Genomic DNA, 6,000 nt, shown 5'->3' on the forward strand with positions numbered 1-6,000 from the left:
CACCAAGAGATTCACTTTTTGTTTTTAACTTACCACAAAACCACGTTAAGGTTAATTAAATTTTCCAGACATCTTGTCAAAAATATCACAATGTCACACTTGCAAATATTGAAACGCTGCCTCAAATGTTGAATGTTGATATGCTTGTCTGGGGTTTGCAGGAACCAAAATGCCGACATTTATTCTGGTGAATTTGCTGGATTTATGTCTCGTTTAAGTTTATTTTGAGGGCTACAGGAGGTGAATCATGCTGCTTGATGAAATACAAGACGAATCACCGAAAGATGCAGCTTGGAAAATATTTCTGATCCCATTTGAATTGTCCAATAAACTACACACGTGAAGTTTGTCAGCCTAAAAGATATTTTTTTTAAAGCTTGTCGTAAAGATAGTGAAACATCATTCAGATTACTTCTTTTCGCTCATTACACATCAACATGGCTGCACCTCTGAGCAGAAAAAGCATTTTAAAAAGGTGAAATATCACAACAAATCTGGACATGACAGGACCAGCTGCGAGGTTTCTGTGAATTTGACTGTTGAACATATTTTCAGTCTTAGACTTGATAAATGTATCTCAACTCAAATGTGATCAAAAGATGATTCTGTAGTAAACGTATTAAAATAAAGTCACATGATGGTCCATCATGAGGGCCGTGACTTTGCCTCCCTAACTTGTAAGAAATGAGTTGCAGGAGCTTCTGAAAGTATTAAGCATCTGAGCTTGATTAAAAACATAGTCATGGAAATCTCTGCAGATTAACCGTCGGCTCAACAACAATAAATCTTATCAAAGGTGAACGGCACTGACTCGCTGATTTGAGTTTTGATAATCATCTGATACATCAACTAAAACACTGAGCCGGCTCGCCAGCTTTTTTTTTTTTTTTTTTTTTTTCATTTAATGAATTGAAGCAGCGTCTGTGATGTGTATCAGACCCGGTCCGGCCCGACGTCTCCTCCTCGCCTTATCTCTCCATCAGCAGGTGAACCGGCCGACAGCTTTGTCCCGGGAAGCGAGGGATTCATACGCTCGGAGGTCAAGGTGCGCTGGTAATCCGGGCAGCTGTGTTACCAGGATTAAGACGAGGCCAGGGCCTTCGTCCTGTCCACCTAAAACAGGTGTTACCATGACGATGACCTGAGGGGGAGCACTACAGCTGCAGCACCTGCTGGAGTTAGAGACACACAAAACATCCAGTACAGTTCACTTATTGCACACACACAGGTACACAAAGATACTCACAATCAACCACACAATCACACTAACTGTATCCCTCTGTCACTGCACTGATGAGACACTCCACAGCTTAAAGATATTAAAGTAAAAGCAGTTGGATTTCTTCAAATTTTCAGTTCTAAATTCTCTCTGTCACACACACACACACACACACACACACACACACACACACACACACACACACACACACACACACACACACACACACAGGTCCTGGCCGTGACAGCCGCTCTCGTCTGCGGCCTGACTGATGTGGTGCTGTGGCCCCGGGGCCCCTGGAGAGCGCTAATTGAATTGGTTTCCAGAGAATACTAATGGGCCTTAATGTTGAGATAACTGATACTCAAACAACGAGTGATCATTGACAGCATGTGTTTCTGCTCCCTGATAAACATGTCACAGCTACACGGCAAGATGGTCCGGCCCGTAAATTAAATCCTCCTGGCCCATCCCATGTCTGACACACACACACACACACACACACACACACACACACACACACACACACACACACACACACACACACACAGTATTACAGACAATGTTTGTAGGTCAGGCTTTGCACAAAGACAAACTATTCGTTAGAATTATAATAATTGAATAGATACATTCTGTCAGATGAGCCTGTTTGAAGCTGTAAGACATGATGTTTAGTTTAATTTTAATCAAAGATTATGTTTTTCCTTTGTGTGGTTTATGATGCTGCATTATTTTAGGAAGATATTTACTTTAGATGATGGAGCAAACCAGACCGCTACAGAGTTTAACGTAGTAAATAATAAAATAACAGACAACAATCTTAAGATATTCAAAGTCTAATGATTTCTCTGTGGGACAGAATATATTCCCTATTCAATAATTATTTGATTACTATTATTTTATTAACTATTATGTTTGTCCTACAATCCTTAACCTGCACCTAACTTAACTTTAACACTAAAAAGCAAGTGTCGGGGTTCTCACACTTTCTTGAATGTTAAATTCAAGGACTCTCCAGGACCAGTTCCCTAAAATTCAAAGACCCAATATGTGTAACTTAAACAATATGATATGAGGTGTGTGCAGTGCGCCATTTACATTTATGCACATTTATATTCAACTTTGTAGTTAAATGTCGAACAGTTGCCACAGACAAAAACAATAGCCAACATGATATAAATTAAACTAACGCAGACAGCTGAGTGTAGCCTAATTTCTAACATTATGTTCAAAAAATTATATCAAAATAACTCTTGCTTGCATAAAATGTTAAATTCAAGCACCTTCAGTGACCCGTGTCTGTTTTCAGAAACTGCAGTGGTTGATATTTTCCTCAAATTCACAAACCCGTGGGAGCCGCTACATCTTCAAACACTGAGGTCAAAAACCAAATATCAGTGGTATTTTACTAAAGAGAAGTAATGTGCACACACACACACACACACACACACACACACACACACACACACACACACACACACACACACACACACACACACACAGGATTGTGCCCGTTGCTCCACTGTAACAACGAGGAGGTAAGTTCAACAAAAAGGGATTCATACTTTTGCAATTTTGTAATTACTAACCATTGTGTTTCATGATTGATCTCTCCCTCTCTCTCAGACACACACACACACACACACACACACACACACACACACACACACACACACACACACACAGCCATCTTCCCACTGTCCCTTAGTTACTTTGGCATCGATGGGTTCCCTTGCTGTCCGTGCCAGCAGCCTCCTCCTCCTCCTCCTCCTCCTCCTCCTCCTCTTCTGTTCCCTCACTTCCTCGCAGCCATCTGGGAGATGTTTGTGCAGCGGAGACGACCTCGTTGCTCTGAAAGCTCGGCCCATAAACTGTTTCACACCTCAGCCTTGCTCTCTGACAGGACACACACTATATTTTGGAGTCCGCTGCTTTAGATAAATAAATGATAATACTTGCATTACAACGGATAGAGACCTGGTTTAATTGTTTAATTTGTTCGATCCAGCTGTGTTTAATTAGCAGCGGGTCCCTCGAGGAACACTCCCTGTGAAGCGTATTGGATAGATGGTGTCGTCAACCCTCAGCCACAACACTGACTCAGCCAAAGAAACCCTGGCTCTACCCACACACTCTCGCCCGGCCGGTGCCTCTGCCATGTTGTGTTTGGTGTAAAAACAATTCCACTGCAATCGAAAGGCTGAGCTAACTGTTTTCAATAGCTTGTCCTTCATCACCCGTCCCGTCCGGCGACACCTCTGGGCTTCTGACAGACCTGACGACAACTCAGCCTCAGTTATTGTATATAGGCCGGACCCGCAAGCCATAAATCGGCTGGGAGTTTGAGAAAATACCACCATGAGGGCGAGAGGAGGAGCAAGAGGGGCTTTTGGTGGGTTGGAAACGGGGGCTGATGATGAGAGATGTGGCACGCGGGGAAAGGTTTTTATCCCATGCGATGTCCACATGTGCCGGTGGGTTTTTTTTTTCGACAGACCAAAATGGGGACGGCACACACGCACGGCGCTCCAACAACAACTGCTGTAGGGTGGTGTAACAATAAGCATCCTGTCAGATGTGCGTGGGCAGAAAGTCTGTGCGAACGAGGCAGTTAGATTACACCAGATCTGGAACCGACAGTGAGAATCAGATTGGGGCAGTGGAGCCAGGCGGCCATGATTAACAAGATGTTTGTTAAAGGTCCAACTTCACAGAAAGTCGATTGCTGAGTTTCATTCCCAGCTCGTCAAACACTGAGGCTGTGGGCTGATGGCTGACCGAAAAATTTGAACGTATCCATGAAGACGTAAAGAGACAGACAGGGAGACTGGAATGTGGAGAAGAAGCGTGTTAGTGTCTCTGCCTGGATTTTTTTATTTTCTCTCTTTGTTGCTGCTCGGGACGCTTTACCAACCCAACATGTGTCTGTTCAACGTCCTGGGAATGAAACTCAACAATCAGCTGTCTTTGTTATGTGTTCAGGAACAGCTGGGACAGATCCCACTGTTTATACCTTTAACTTGAATAATCTTTGAATTATATTAATGAGACATGAGCTCCATTTATCTTTGACCACAAACATCCTTCAGAGAGAGACTTTTTACTCTGATACTCTGAGTACATTTCAGAGTCTGTACTCTTTTACTTCTACTTGAATAAAGAATGTGAGGACCTTTACCCCCTCTGTTCCTTTTCCTTGTTTTACATGTAGCTGGTCAGATCTCTGCACAGACACGTTCTCTGGTGAATCCCACATCAGCTTTTGGCTCCTGGTACTGACCCACAGGGATAAAACAAACACACTGTCTCCCTGAACTTCTCATCCCTCCTTGGTTCTCCCCCCCCCCCACACACCTCCAGAACCAGCCAGAACACCCTGAGCGGGAATCAGCCTGTGACTCCCCCGAACGGGAGTTTGTTTGTGGAGTTTGAGGAGAGCTGTCATGATGTTACCACCAGATGGCACATGTTTTTTTCCCTCCCCTGTCCTTCTCCAAGCATAACAGATGAGATCAACTCATCTTTCCTGATGTTCCTGTTTCTGTCGCCAGATCGAGCACCGTGCCATCCAGTTAGGAACTATGGCACCCGCGTGCGTCATCTGCTACTCTCTTCATATAACAGAAATCTCACTTGTCATCATTTTAAGAAAACACAATTTTCCTCGTTCCCTTTACAACTGATATATCTGCAGAATCTCTCCAGTCCACAGAGGATGACATCAAGGCTGCAGCTGTAGCTGGTATCAATGAAATAAATTCACTGAAACAGAATGAGAACATATACGAGAATATGAAGGAAGAGATCAGAATAAAACTAAATCATGAAGCCCATTTGATCTTTTTAATAATTTTACTGACTAAACCTCTAATGCTGGAGCGTAAAATGTTGAATTGTGGGTTTAGAGTGCAATTCTATTATGGTCCTTCAGTGACATCTACTGGTGTAAAAATGCTGGTGGAAGTTTTTATGACACAAACATCTGACAAATGTTCCCACTCATGGTAAAGCTGTGTATCTTTAAATGTAGTTGGTACGATTTCTTTAGCCTTCACTTTGACTTTGTTGTTTGTATGCCGATCTGCTACCTGCCATATGTTGTTGTTGTACATCTGTGTGTTGATGTTGTATTTCGTGAACAAAGTTGGTTAATAGAAATATGTGTGAGGCAGTGATTCCTGATTCCTGAGGTATTACTGTGTCACTGTGAGGGTTTAATTATGAAATAGACCACTAACCCATAATGAGTAACATAATGAGTGACTCAAAGCTCTGATAAGCTAACTTTGTTGAGAAGAAGAACAAGATAAGAATAAGAAGAGGAGGGGGAGGAAGAGAAAAGAAGAAGATGAGGATTAAGAAAAAAGAGAAAGTAAGAAGAGGAAGAAGAAGAAAATAATAAGAACAAGAAGAGAAGGAGCAAGAGTAGGTGAAAAGGAGAAGAGAAGAAAGAAAGGAAGAAAAGAAAAGAAGAAGATGAGGAGAAAAGAAGAAGAGAAGAAGACAACGTGAGGAAGAAGACTAGGAAGAAGAACAGAAAAAGAAAATAAGAAGAAGAAAGTAAGAAGAGGGAGAAGAAGAGGAAGGAGGAGGAAGAGGAGCAGAAAAGAACAACAACAATAAAGAGAAGCAGATGAAGAAGAAGAAAAAGAAGAACAACAACAACCACAACAACAAAGAGAAGAAGAAGAAAAACAACAACAACGAAGAAGAAGAAGAAGAAGAAGAAGAAGAAGACGAAGAAGAAGAAGAAGAAGACTATATGGTACCCGCCACCCGTC

General features: G+C 42.3%; 1 long non-coding RNA gene across 1 annotated transcript; it reads right to left on the reverse strand.

The window, feature by feature from the left end:
• Positions 1-875: 875 nt before the first annotated feature.
• On the reverse strand, positions 876-4,549 carry LOC119005800. The gene is made up of 2 exons (XR_005070588.1): positions 2,932-4,549; positions 876-1,172 (listed from the first exon to the last, which is right to left on the reverse strand). It is a non-coding gene; the product is annotated as an uncharacterized LOC119005800 (long non-coding RNA).
• Between the last annotated feature and the right edge of the window lie 1,451 nt (positions 4,550-6,000).

Source organism: Acanthopagrus latus, chromosome 17 (assembly GCF_904848185.1).
Source record: "Acanthopagrus latus isolate v.2019 chromosome 17, fAcaLat1.1, whole genome shotgun sequence".
Taxonomy (NCBI): Eukaryota; Metazoa; Chordata; class Actinopteri; order Spariformes; family Sparidae; genus Acanthopagrus; species Acanthopagrus latus.